We start from the raw sequence: 13,004 nt of genomic DNA, 5'->3' as shown, positions 1-13,004 counted from the left end.
TGAAAATAGCATACTTAAAAGAAGGAGGGAGAAGGAGGCTTAATTCAGATTTGTAAATATGTGGTCAAGCATTGGTTCCTAGTCTCCTCAAGTATCAGGTTCTTTTTTTTAATTTTTAAGAAAACTTTGTGAAACTTCACAGAAGTAGTTGTACTTCTAATATCCATTGGTTAATAAAATATATAACTACCAAAAGCTGTTATAAATTCAATATCAATTCGTGTTTGTGAGTCTCAACAGTATCTGCATACTGTTTGAAAAACAGGAATATATGTAAGTATGAGACACTTACCAGTGTTCAGGCAGTGCTTGCTTGTACATCGGAGTGTGCTGACTTCTTGAAGTAATGCTATGCCCCAGACCTGAGCCTGCTCATTGAGAACTCTCTCTCAGAGTGAAAAGGCCTAGAAATAATCTATGTGTTGGATCTCAGTCACAGCTTGGTGACATAATTGGCTGTCTCAATCAGTTTACAACAGTCATTAAAATTTGCAAATAATTTTTTAATAAATTAAATTTAGGATTATTCCTTTAATTGCTCACATGCACTATGCTATTACTTTAGTGAGGCAGGAGAGAAAAGGAGTGGTGTTAGTTACATGGAGAATTTCTCATTCATTCACTCAATAAGTATTGAGCTCTTGTTGTGGGCTGGGCACTAGGGATTCGGCAGTGAACAGAACCCACCCAAATCCCTACTCTCATGGAGCTTACATTCAAATCAGGGAGACAGACGGTAAAATAAAGAATATTGGATGGCATAAGTCCTACGGAGTAAAATAAGGCAGGGGACGGGTAAAGGGAGTACTGGGCAGCTGGCATAACAGTTCTGGTTTTGAATAGGGGGACTGGCGAAGGCTGTACGGAGAAGGTGACATTTGAGCAAGTACCTGAAGGAGGTGAGGCAGTGAGCTGTGTGGACCCTGGGGCAGGGGCTTCCCAGGCAGAGGGACTGGCAAGTATAGAAGTAAAAGCAGTGTGGAGTAGAGCGAGTGAGAGAAAAGGGGAGGAGAAGTTGAGGTCAAAGAAGTGAGGTGGACGCAGATTGTGTAGGGCCCTTTTGGCCCCTCTGAAGACTTTGACCTCTAGTCTGAGTAAGACAGGAAGACTTTGGAGGGTTTTGAGCAGCGGAATGACGTGATGGGATTTATGATCTAAAAGGATCACTCTGGCTGTGATGTGAAGAATAGATTGTCGGTGAAGTGGGAGCAGAGAGGCCAGCACGGAGACAGTTGCCTCAATCCAGGCAAGAAATGTCGTTGGCGTGGACTGGGGTGATCACCATGCTGGCGGTGAGGAGTGGGGGAGTCATGAACCAAGCCTGTCCATTTTCATGTGTCACTTAGTGGTGGGGAGCAGGGGCACTTGAGAACCACTAATACCAAATCCCCTCATCTTACAGATAAGAAGACTGAGACCTGGGAGAAGGGGTTTGTCCCAGGAAAATAGGTTCTCTTTTCATGGTGATATTGAACTTGGGGAACACAAGCAGGAAGAGGAGGTGTGGGCACAGCCTTCTACAATCCCACATCTCTCTCCCAAATCAAGTCAGGATCAATGTATCACCTACTAGTTGTCAGCAGCTTTACTCTTGAAAGAAACATTAAACTTCCTTGGTTGTAACTGTGGATTTTAACTATGATGGTATGTGCATTAAAGAGAGTGAAACTAGGAGGTTATATGTGTGGCAGGAGCCTCTCTCAGGTCAGGTTGGGAAGTGTAATTTAGAAAAAAAACAGTCTAACGGTTGCCAAGAAACAAGGATAGGCAAACATGAGGTTAGGGAGGGTGAGAAAAGTGAAAAATAAGGATGAGCACTTGTATGCCACACAGATTAGCACTGTTTTTTCCTTTATTTAACTTTATCATCAGTTGCTCACTGTAAATACATACCTTTTATCTGCATGAAACCTATCTGATAGTCTTGGGGCAGAAGGATAGGATAATCAGGATAGAGGCCATAAGCTAGTGTATCATGGCAGAGTCCAGGTCCCCAAAGAAGAAGACACATTCAAAGAGGGTGGGATTAAGGAAGTAAGCACAGGGCAAAGCTTTCCAACTTTTACTATATTCTGTGGCAATTAGACAAGCTATATATGTGGGTATGTGACCCTCTTCCTCTTCCTTCCCAAAATGTGTTAAGTGCTTGTTTGGGAGATCCCTGATGGCAGCTGTTTCAGAACAGAAATAAGGAAGATAGAGGGGAACATTTTGGAAAAAGTGGCCTGACATTGTTCTCCTTAGGGTGGAGGGAGCAGGAGTCTTTCATATAGGGTGACCTGTAGAACAAGCCTTTGGTTAGCTTCTAAGATAGGGTTAGAACTGTCATTTCAAGCCAGCATCATATTGGAGTTGTTATATTTAAGTCATAGGATTTCCATTCGTGAGTAGAATGCATTTATTAGAGATTTTTTTCTCACATAAATTAGTGGTTGCTGTCTACCCCATAAGTAGCTGGGGAAAAGTAGACCACAGTGGAAAGGTAGCAATGGGACAGATGCTCTTTCCAAAAAGAAGAGAAGGAGGAGGCCATAGAAACTCTCTTCTCAAGGTGAAGGGTAAGTCCTTCATACTGAAACTCTGGCAGGGGAATTTAAAGTTTTTCTGACTAGGGAGGAGCCAGATATGCTAAATAGTCTAGTTTGACCCTGGTATACTGCTCACACCCAAGTTGGCCTATTCCCACATGGCACTGACCACCTGACTTTATACCTACACATAATGTGTATATAATTCATAGTCAGAACCCACTTAGATATGCAGATATGCAAAGAGGCAAAGGCTAGTTTTATTCAGAGGAGCTCTAGATGAGTAGGTAGGAGGGATTGGGTTTGAAGGAAAGAAGAAAGTGGATAGGTAGGGAGGAAAGGTGGAGGTCAAAGAGAGAAAGTTGGGAAGGCTTGGCACTAGGAAGTTAGCCAAGTGATCCTTTAGTTTCTCCTCTTGCAAATTAAAACTTGGCCAGCCCCCACTGTGGTTTTTCTTACCTGAGGAAGTAACTTATAGTACAAGTTCAGTGATCTTTGGCTGTTGAGTCATGAACCATTGTAAATGAAAATGTTTCTCTTGTAATCAGGAGTTTATTATTTAAGAGCCAAAATTCACACTTCAGATTTAACATCTGGCAAGCTCAAAATATAGGTCCCAAAACCACGCGCTCTTTCCTTCTCTCCAACATACTCAGAATGTAGTAGATGGACATCAAGTGTAATGGAGATGCTCAGACTCTATAGCTGTTGTGTTTCTCTGCCGTGAATTTTTAGCCAGTCTTTAGAGTGACTGTCTCCAGTTGTCCCATTGACTTGGGATCCATACCATACCTGTGAGTAGGCTGAGTCTACTGTTGATTTCACAGGACTGTTTTTTTTTTTTCTTCTCTTCACTTTGCTTTACTGTCTTTCTTGATTGTCTTGCCTCCTGTTGTTAATTCTTCAGGGTTTTGTCTTTTATTTTTTTTATTACCAGTCAGGGTAATATGATAGAAAGAATGTGGGCTCTGGCATCAAGTAGACCAGGACTAAAATCCTGGCTTCCGTACATCCTGTGATATGATGGTTATTTAACATCTCTGAGCTTTGGTTTTCTCATCTACAGAAAGAGAATAATACTTTCCTCCCATAGTTATTATCGATATTAAATTTTCAGAAAACCCATTTCTCAGAATTTACACAAGAGAAAGAAAAACATATATCTTTGCACAGCAGCTTTATTTTTTATTTTTTTTATTTTTTGGGGGGTACACCAGGTTCAATCATCTGTTTTTATACACATATCCCCATATTCCCTCCCTTCCTTGACTCCCCCCGCCTCGAGTCCCCCCCACCCTCCCCGCCCCAGTCCTCTAAGGCATCTTCCATCCTCGAGTTGGACTCCCTTTGTTATACAACAACTTCCCACTGACTATTTTACAGTTGGTAGTATATATATGTCTGTGCTACTCTCTCGCTTTGTCTCAGTTTCCCCTTCACCCCCCGCCCCCTCCCATACCTCGAGTTCTCCAGTCCATTCTCTGTATCTGCATCCTTGTTCTTGTCACTGAGTTCATCAGTACCATTTTTAGATTCCGTATATGTGAGTTAGCATACAATATTTGTCCTTCTCTTTCTGACTTACTTCACTGTGTATGACAGATTGTAGTTCTATCCACCTCATGACATATAGCTCCATCTCATCCCTTTTTATAGCTGAGTAATATTCCATTGTATATATATGCCACATCTTCTGTATCCATTCATTTGTTGATGGGCATTTAGGTTGCTTCCATGTCCTGGCTATTGTAAATAGTGCTGCAATAAACATGATGGTACAAGTTTCTTTTGGGATTATGGTTTTCTTTGGGTATATGCCCAGCAGTGGGATTACTGGATCATATGGTAGTTCTATTTGTAGTTTTTTAAGGAACCTCCAAATTGTTTTCCATAGTGGCTGTACCAACTTACAGTCCCACCAACAGTGCAGGAGAGTTCCCTTTTCTCCACACCCTCTCCAACATTTGTGGTTTCCAGATTTTGTGATGATGGCCATTCTGATTGGTGTGAGGTGATACCTCATTGTGGCTTTGACTTGCATTTCTCTGATGATGAGTGATGTTGAGCATCTTTTCATGTGTTTGTTGGCCAACTGTATGTCTTCTTTGGAGAAATGTCTATTTAGGTCTTCTGCCCATTTGTGGATTGGGTTATTTGCTTTTTTGGTATTAAGCTTCATGAGCTGCTTGTATATTTTGGAGGTTAATCCTTTGTCCGTTGTTTCATAGGCAACTATATTTTCCCATTCTGAGGGTTGCCTTCTAGTCTTGTTTATGGTTTCCTTTGCTGTGCAAAAGCTTTTAAGTTTCATGAGGTCCCATTTGTTTATTCTTGATTTTATTTCCATGATTCTAGGAGGTGGGTCAAAAAGGATCTTGCTTTGATGGATGTCATAGAGTGTTCTGCTTATGTTTTCCTCTAGGAGTTTTATAGTGTCTGGCCTTACATGTAGGTCTTTAATCCATTTGGAGTTTATTTTTGTGTATGGTGTTAGGAAGTGTTCTAATTTCATTCTTTTACATGTTGCTGTCCAATTTTCCCAGCACCACTTATTGAAGAGGCTGTCTTTTTTCCATTGTATACTCGTGCCTCCTTTGTCAAAGATAAGGTGCCCATATGTGTTTGGGCTTACTTCTGAGTTCTCTATTCTATTCCATTGATCTTCCTTTCTATTTTTGTGCCAGTACCATACTGTCTTGATCACTATGGCCTTGTAGTATAGTTTGAAGTCAGGAAGCCTGATTCCACCAACTCCATTTTTCGTTCTCAAGATTGCTTTGGCTATTCGGGGTCTTTTGCGTTTCCATACAAATCGTAAGATTTCTTGCTCTAGTTCTGTGAAAAATGCCGTTGGTAATTTGATAGGGCTTGCATTAAATCTGTAAATTGCTTTGGGTAGTACAGACATTTTCACGATGTTGATTCTTCCAATCCAGGAACATGGTATGTCTCTCCATCTGTTTGTGTTGTCTTTGATTTCTTTCATCAATGTCTTAAAGTTTTCCGCATACAGATCTTTTGCCTCCTTAGGCAGGTTTATTCCTAGGTATTTTATTCTTTTTGTTGCAATGGTGAATGGGAGAGTTTCCTTAATTTCTCTTTCTGCTCTTCCATTGTTAGTGTATAGGAATGCAAGAGATTTCTGTGCATTAATTTTGTATCCTGCTACTTTACTAAACTCATCAATGAGTGCTAGCAGTTTTCTGGTAGAGTCTTTAGGGTTTTCTATATATAATATCATGTCATCTGCAAAGAGTGACAATTTTACTTCTTCTTTTCCAATTTGTATTCCTTTTATTTCATTTTCTTCTCTGATTGCTGTGGCTAAAACTTCCAAAACTATGTTGAATAATAGTGGTGAGAGTGGACACCCTTGTCTTGTTCCTGTTCTTAGAGGGAATTCTTCCAGTTTTTCCCCATTGAGAACGATGTTGGCTTTTGGTTTGTCATATATGGCTTTTATTATGTTGAGGTAATTTCCTTCTATGCCCATTTTCTGGAGAGCTTTTATCATAAATGGATGTTGAACTTTGTCAAAAGCTTTTTCTGCATCTATTGAAATGATCATATGGTTTTTATCCTTCAATTTGTTGATATGATGTATCACGTTGATTGATTTGCGTATATTGAAGAATCCTTGCATCCCAGGGCTAAACCCCACTTGATCATGGTGTATGATTTTTTTAATGTGCTGTTGGAGTCTGTTAGCTAGTATTTTGTTGAGGATTTTTGCATCTATATTCATCAGTGATATTGGTCTGTAGTTTTCTTTTTTTGTGACATCTTTGCCTGGTTTTGGTATCAGGGTGATGGTAGCCTCGTAGAATGAGTTTGGGAGTGTTCCGCCTTCTGCAATATTTTGGAAGAGTTTGAGAAGGATAGGTGTTAACTCTTCTTGAAATGTTTGATAGAATTCACCCGTGAACCCATCTGGTCCTGGGCTTTTGTGTGTTGGGAGATTTTTAATCACTGCCTCAATTTCCGTACTTGTGATTGGTCTGTTCATGGTTTCTATTTCTTCCTGGTTCAGTCTTGGAAGATTGTATTTTTCTAAGAATGTATCCATTTCTTCCAGGTTATGCAATTGATTAGCATATAGTTGCTTGTAGTAGTCTCTCATGATGTTTTGTATTTCTGAGGTGTCCGTTGTTACTTCTCCTTTTTCATTTCTAATTCTGTTGATCTGCATCTTCTCCCTTTTTTTCTTGATGAGTCTGGCTAATGGTTTATCAATTTTGTTTATCTTCTCAAAGAACCAGCTTTTAGTTTTATTTATTTTTCTTATGGTTTCTTTCCTTTCTTTTTCATTTATTTCTGCTCTGATCTTTATGATTTCTTTCCTTCTGCTCACTTTGGGGTTTCTTTGTTCTTCTTTCTCTAGTTGTTTTAGGTGTAAGGTTAGGTAGCAGCTTTATTTTTTATTGAAGTATAGTTGATTTATAATATGCTAATTTCTGCTGTACAGAAATTTTATATTCTTTTCCATTATGGTTTATCCCAGGAGATTTGATATAGTTCCCTGTGCTATACAGTAGGACCTTGTTGTTTATCCATTATATATATAATAATTTACATCTGTTAATCCCACACTCCCAGTCCATCCCTCTCCATCCTCCCCTCCACAATCTGTTCTCTATGTCTGTGAATCTGTTTCTGTTTGGTAGATAGATTCATTTGAGCCATAATTTAGATTCCACATATAAGTGATATCATATGGTATTTGTCTTTCTCTTTCTAACTTACTTCACTTAGTATGATAATCTCTAGTTGTATCCATGTTGCTGCAAATGGCATTATTTTGTTCTTTTTTATGGCCGAGTAGTATCCCATTGTATATATATACTACATCATCTTTATGCATTTATCTGTCAGTGGACATTCAGGTTGTTTCCAAATAGGGGAAATAGGGGAAATGAATAGGGGTGCATGTATCTTTTTGGATCATAGTTTTGTCTGGGTATATACCCAGGAGCAGGATTGCTGGATCATATGGTAACTCTGTTTTTCTGAGGAACCTCCATACTGTTTTCCATAGTGGAAAGCAGCTTTATTTTTAAATAAAAAAATGCTATCAACATTTGAATGGATAAACAAATTGTGGTATATCCATACAGTGGAATACTACTCATCAATAAAAAGGAATAGACTGCTGGTAACTGCAGTAACATGGATGAGACTCAAGAAAACTAGTCAATACTAATCTGTAGTGACAGAAGGCATTTCACTGGACAGATTGGAGCCAGGACAATGTATGTGTGACAGAGACAGAGTTGACTGCAAAAGGGCACAACTTGAAGGAACTTTTTTTTCAGGTTTCTTGAGATCTACTTTAAAGTAAAAGTCACCTTTTTTTGGTTTATAGTTCTGTGAATTTTGACAGACTTACATAGTTCTGTAACTGTTACCACAATCATGATAAAGAATATCTCCATCACCCTCCAAATTGCCTTGTACCCTCTTTGGAGTCAACCCCCAGCCCTTGGCACTGGTGTAATTTCTGTGCCTGTAGTTTTGCCTTTTCCAGAATGTTACATAAATAGAATCATACAGTATATAGCCTCTTTATCTGGATTCTTTCACTTAGCATACAACGAGAGTATGGTTTTGTGTATCAATAGTCTGTTCCTTTTCATTGCTGAGTATTCCACTGTCTCAATGTACCTTATTTATTCACCTGTTGATAGACAATTGGATTGTTTACAGTTTGGGGTAATTATGAATAATGCTACTATAACGTTGAAGTATGGGTTTTTGTGTGGATATGTTATTTCTCTTGGGAAATTACGTAGGAATGGGTTTGCTTGATTATATGGTAAATGTATGCTTTACTTCACAAATTGCCAAATCATTTTTCAAAGTACTGTTTTACATGCCCCCCAGAAATGTATAAGAGCTCTAGTTGCTCTGCATTCTCATCAGCACTTCGTATTGTCAGTTTTTTATAAATTATTTGTTTGTTTGTTTGTTTATTTTTATTGGCTGCACTGGGTCTTCGTTGCTGCACACAGGCTTTCTCTAGTTTCTGCAGCAAGAGGGGGCTACTCTTCATTGCAGTGCATGGGCTTCTTATATTGGTGGCTTCTCTTGTTGCAGAGCATGGGCTCTAGGTGCATGGGCTTCAGTAATTGTGGCATGTGGGCTCAGTAGTTGTGGCTTGTGGGCTCTAGAGTGCAGGTTCAGTAGTTGTGGTGCACAGGCTTAGTTGCTCTGCGCCATGTGGGATCTTCCCCAGACCAAGGATCGAACCCATGTCCCCTGCATTGGCAGGCGGATTCTTAACCACTGCACCACCAGGGAAACCCTGCCAGTTTTTTTAATTTATACTATTCTAGTAGATGTGTAATGATACCTCATTGTGGACTTAATTTTCATCTTCCTAATGAGTAATGCTGTTGAGCCTCTTTTAATGTGTTTTGGCTCTCTCTATCTCTATTCTCATGAAGTATGTGTTCAGATGTTTTGCACATTTTTAATTGGGCTCTTTTTTTGTATTATTGAATTTTGTGTATTGAATTTTATGTATTGTTTATATATTCTAGTTACCAGTCCTTTACCAGGTATGTTATGAAAATATTTTCTCTTAGTCTGTGGCTTGTGTTTTCATTTTCTTAACAGCCTTTAAAAGAGCAGAAATTTGAAATTTTGATGAGATCCAATTTGTCAGTTTTTTTCATCACGGCTCTAAAAATTCTTTGCCTATTCCAAGGTCACAAAGATTTATTCCTGTTTTCTCTAGAAATTTCTCTAGAAATTTTAACTTTATGATTTAGGACCTAAATGATTCATTTTTTTAAGCTCTTTATTGGAATATAATTGCTTTACACTCTTGTACCAGCTTATGAGGTACACCAAAGTGAATCAGCTGTATTTATACACATCCCCATATCCCCTTCCTCCTGCGACTCCCCCCACCCTCCCTGTCCCAGCCCTCTAAGACATCACCCATCATCGAGTTGATCTCCCTTTGTAAATGTAAGGCCGGATGCTATAAAACTCCTAGAAGAAAACATAGGCAGAATACTCTATGACATACATCAAAGCAAGGTCCTTTTTGACCCACATCCTAGAATAATGGAAATAAAATCAAGAATAAACAAATGGGACCTAATGACACTTAAAAGCTTTTGCGCAGCGAAAGAAACCATAAACAAGACAAGAAGGCAACCCTCAGAATGGGAGCAAATACTTGCCAACGAAGCAATGGACAAAGGATTAATCTCCAAAATATACAAGCAGCTCATGCAGCTTAATACCAAAAAAGCAAATAAGCCAATCCACAAATGGGCAGAAGACCTAAATAGACATTTCTCCAAACAAGACATAAAGATGGCCAACAGACACATGAAACGATGCTCAACATCACTCATCATCAGAGAAATGCAAGTCAAAGCCACAATGAGGTATCACCTCACACCGGTCAGAATGGCCATCATCAAAAAATCTAGAAACAATAAATGTTGGAGAGGGTGTGGAGAAAAGGGAACTCTCCTGCACTGTTGGTGGGAATGTAAGTTGATACAGCCACTATGGAAAACACTTTGGAGGTTCCTTAAAAAATGATTCATTTTAACTTAATTTTTGTGTATGGTATGAGGTTCATTTTTTGTGTATGTATGAATAGTATTCCAGCACTATTTATTGAACTTTCTCCATTGAATTTCCTTGCTATCTTTGTCAAAAATCAGCTGACCATTTATGTGTGGGTCTAATTCTGGACTGTATGTTCTGTTCCATTGATGTGACTGTCCTTTTGTCAATACCACACTATTTCAACTAATGTACTGTTACAGTAAGTTTTGAAATCAGCCTGATTGCACCTCTAGTGTGTAATGAATAAGCGTGAAGAGAATGGACATTCTTGCCCTGTTCCCGTTCTTAAGCAGAAGGCATTCATTCTTGCACTATTACATATGACATTAGCTGTGGGTTTTTCACAGATACTCTTTATCAGGCTAAGGAGGTTCCCTTCTATTCTTGTTTTCTGAGAGTTATTAATATAAGTGATTTTTAACTTTGTCAGATGTCTTTTCTTCAGCTATTGCTATCATGTGGTTTTTCTCCTTTAGTTTGTTGGTATAGTCAGTTACATTGATTGACTTATGAATGTTGAACCAACCTTGCATTCCTAGAGTAAACTGTAGTTAATCATGATGTGTTATTTCTCTTACATATTGTTGGATTTAATTTACTAATATTTTGTTACAATTTTTTGTGTTTGTGTTCAGGAGGGGTATTGGTCTGTACTTTTCTTGTAATATCTTTGTCTGGTTTTGGTATTAGCATAATGTTGGCCTCATAAAGTAAGTTCAAAAGTGTCTCTTCCTCTCTGTTTTTTGGAAGAGTTTGTGTAGAAGCAGTATTAATTCTTTCTGAAGTGTTTGGTAGAATTTGCCAATAAAGCCATCTGAGTTTGAGTTTTCCTTGTGTGAAGGTTTCTAACTACAAATTTAATTTCTCTAACAGATATAAGGATACTGAGGTTATCTGTTTCTTCTTAAGTGAGCTTTGGAAATTGTGTCTTTCAGTAAATTCATCCATTTCATCTAAGTTACCAGATTTATTGGCATAAGTTGTTCATAATGTTTTCTTTTTAATGTCTATAGGATCTTTATTTATGGCTCCCTTTTCAGTCACATTATTAGTAATTTGTGTCTTCTCTTTTTTTCCCCTTGATTAATCTACCCGGAAGTTTATCATTTTTATTGACGTTTTCAAAAACTAGTTTTGGTTTCATTTTTTTTCCTTTACTTTTTTTCTATTTCATTACTTATCTGTTTCACCATTTCAGTATTGATTTTGCTCTCATCTTTATTCCTTTCTTCTACTTCCTTTTGGTATAATTTGTTCTCTTTTTTCTCAAGGTAGCAGTTTGATCATTGACTTGGAATCTTTTTTTTTTAATGTAAGCATAAGCTGCTGTAAATTTCCCTCCAAATATTGCTTTAACTTCATCCAGCAATTTTTTATATATCTTGTTTTCATATGTTTAAAAATGTTTTCTGATTATTTGGAGGAGCTTTCCACTTTCACCCCTGGTTATTTAGAAGTATGTTATTACATTTGCAAATACACAAGAATTATTCACATATCTTTCTGTTACTGATATCTAATTTAGTTTATTTCTGGTTATAGAATACTCTGTATAATTTCAATTATTCTGAATTGGTTGAGGATTGTTTTAAGTCTCAGAATATATTCCATCTTGGTCAATGTCCCATGTGCTCTTGAAAAGAATGTGTATTTTGCTATCATTGGGATGGAGTGTTCTATAAATATCAATTAGGTCAGTTGGTTGTGTTCAGCTCCTCTGTATCCTTACTGATTTTTTGTTTGTTTGTTTACTGGCTCTACCAATTACTGAGAAAAGAGTTTTGAAGTCTCCAGTCATAACTCTATTGTTTTTTCATTCATGTGTTTTAAAACTCTAATGTTAGATGGAGTCATACTTAGGATTGTTATATCTTCCTGATTTATTAACTCCTTAATTATTGTGTGTTGTGTTTATCCTTGGTAATATTACTTGTTCTGATATTAATGTAGTCATATATTTGCATGCATATCTCTTTCTGTAGTTTTACTTTTTTTAAATTTATATCTAAAATAGGTTTCTTGTAGATAGCATATAGGAAAATCTTGCTTTTATATCCACTCTGCCAATCTCTAACTTTTATTAGAATATTTTGATCATTTATACTTAATGTAATTAGTGGTATGGTTGCCTTTAAATCTGTAATCTTGCTAGATGTTTTCTATTTGCCTTTCTGTTCTTTGTTGTTGTTTTCTGTTTTCTCTTTTTTCCTACTTAACTTTTTTTTTTTTTTTTACTTCTACCTGATTTTTTATTGAATTTCTATCTTGTTTTATCTTTACTACTGGCTTATTAGTTAAACCTCTTAGAAATTTTAGTGGTTGCCATAAGATTTACAATATATTCCTTTATTGTCTTCCATATTATACTATTTTATGTGTGGTATAAGAACCTTCCAATAGCATACTTCCACTTCTTTCCTCTTATTCTTTGTGCTGTTGTGGTTGTACATTTTACTTTTACATATATTGTACACCCCACATTTTTGGTGATAGAAATGTCTGGATCTTGATTGTGGTGATGATTACATGCTATATATGTAAACTCAATAAACACTATACATAAGATTAGTATTTTATGTAAATTATACCTAAATGAAGATTTTAATATAAATATATATTTTAACATAAATATAAATATATGTGTGTATATATATGTATACATGTGTGTCTTTCTGTCTATAGAGAGGATAAGAATATAGACCTAGTATAGGACTTTCCTAGTGTATTTACTATTTAATTAATTTACTATTTAATTAATAGTATTAATTAAATCGTGTTGGTGCTGGTGGTGACAATTTGAAAAGAGTTAATGTTTAGTTGAGGGAAGTACATAATGCATACTTAATTTACTTACCATTTAAAATTTGCTGTCATTTGAGTATCATA

General features: G+C 37.1%; 1 protein-coding gene across 5 annotated transcripts in view; it reads left to right on the top strand.

Moving 5' to 3' along the window:
* TDRD7 (tudor domain containing 7) overlaps positions 1 to 13,004 on the top strand; it is an 86,962-nt gene that overhangs the window by 5,766 nt on the left and 68,192 nt on the right. The window lies entirely within an intron of this gene.

Source organism: Hippopotamus amphibius, chromosome 2 (assembly GCF_030028045.1).
Source record: "Hippopotamus amphibius kiboko isolate mHipAmp2 chromosome 2, mHipAmp2.hap2, whole genome shotgun sequence".
Classification (NCBI taxonomy): Eukaryota; Metazoa; Chordata; class Mammalia; order Artiodactyla; family Hippopotamidae; genus Hippopotamus; species Hippopotamus amphibius.
Note: the sequence above shows the minus strand (reverse complement) of the source record. Positions and strands in the feature narration are given on the sequence as shown.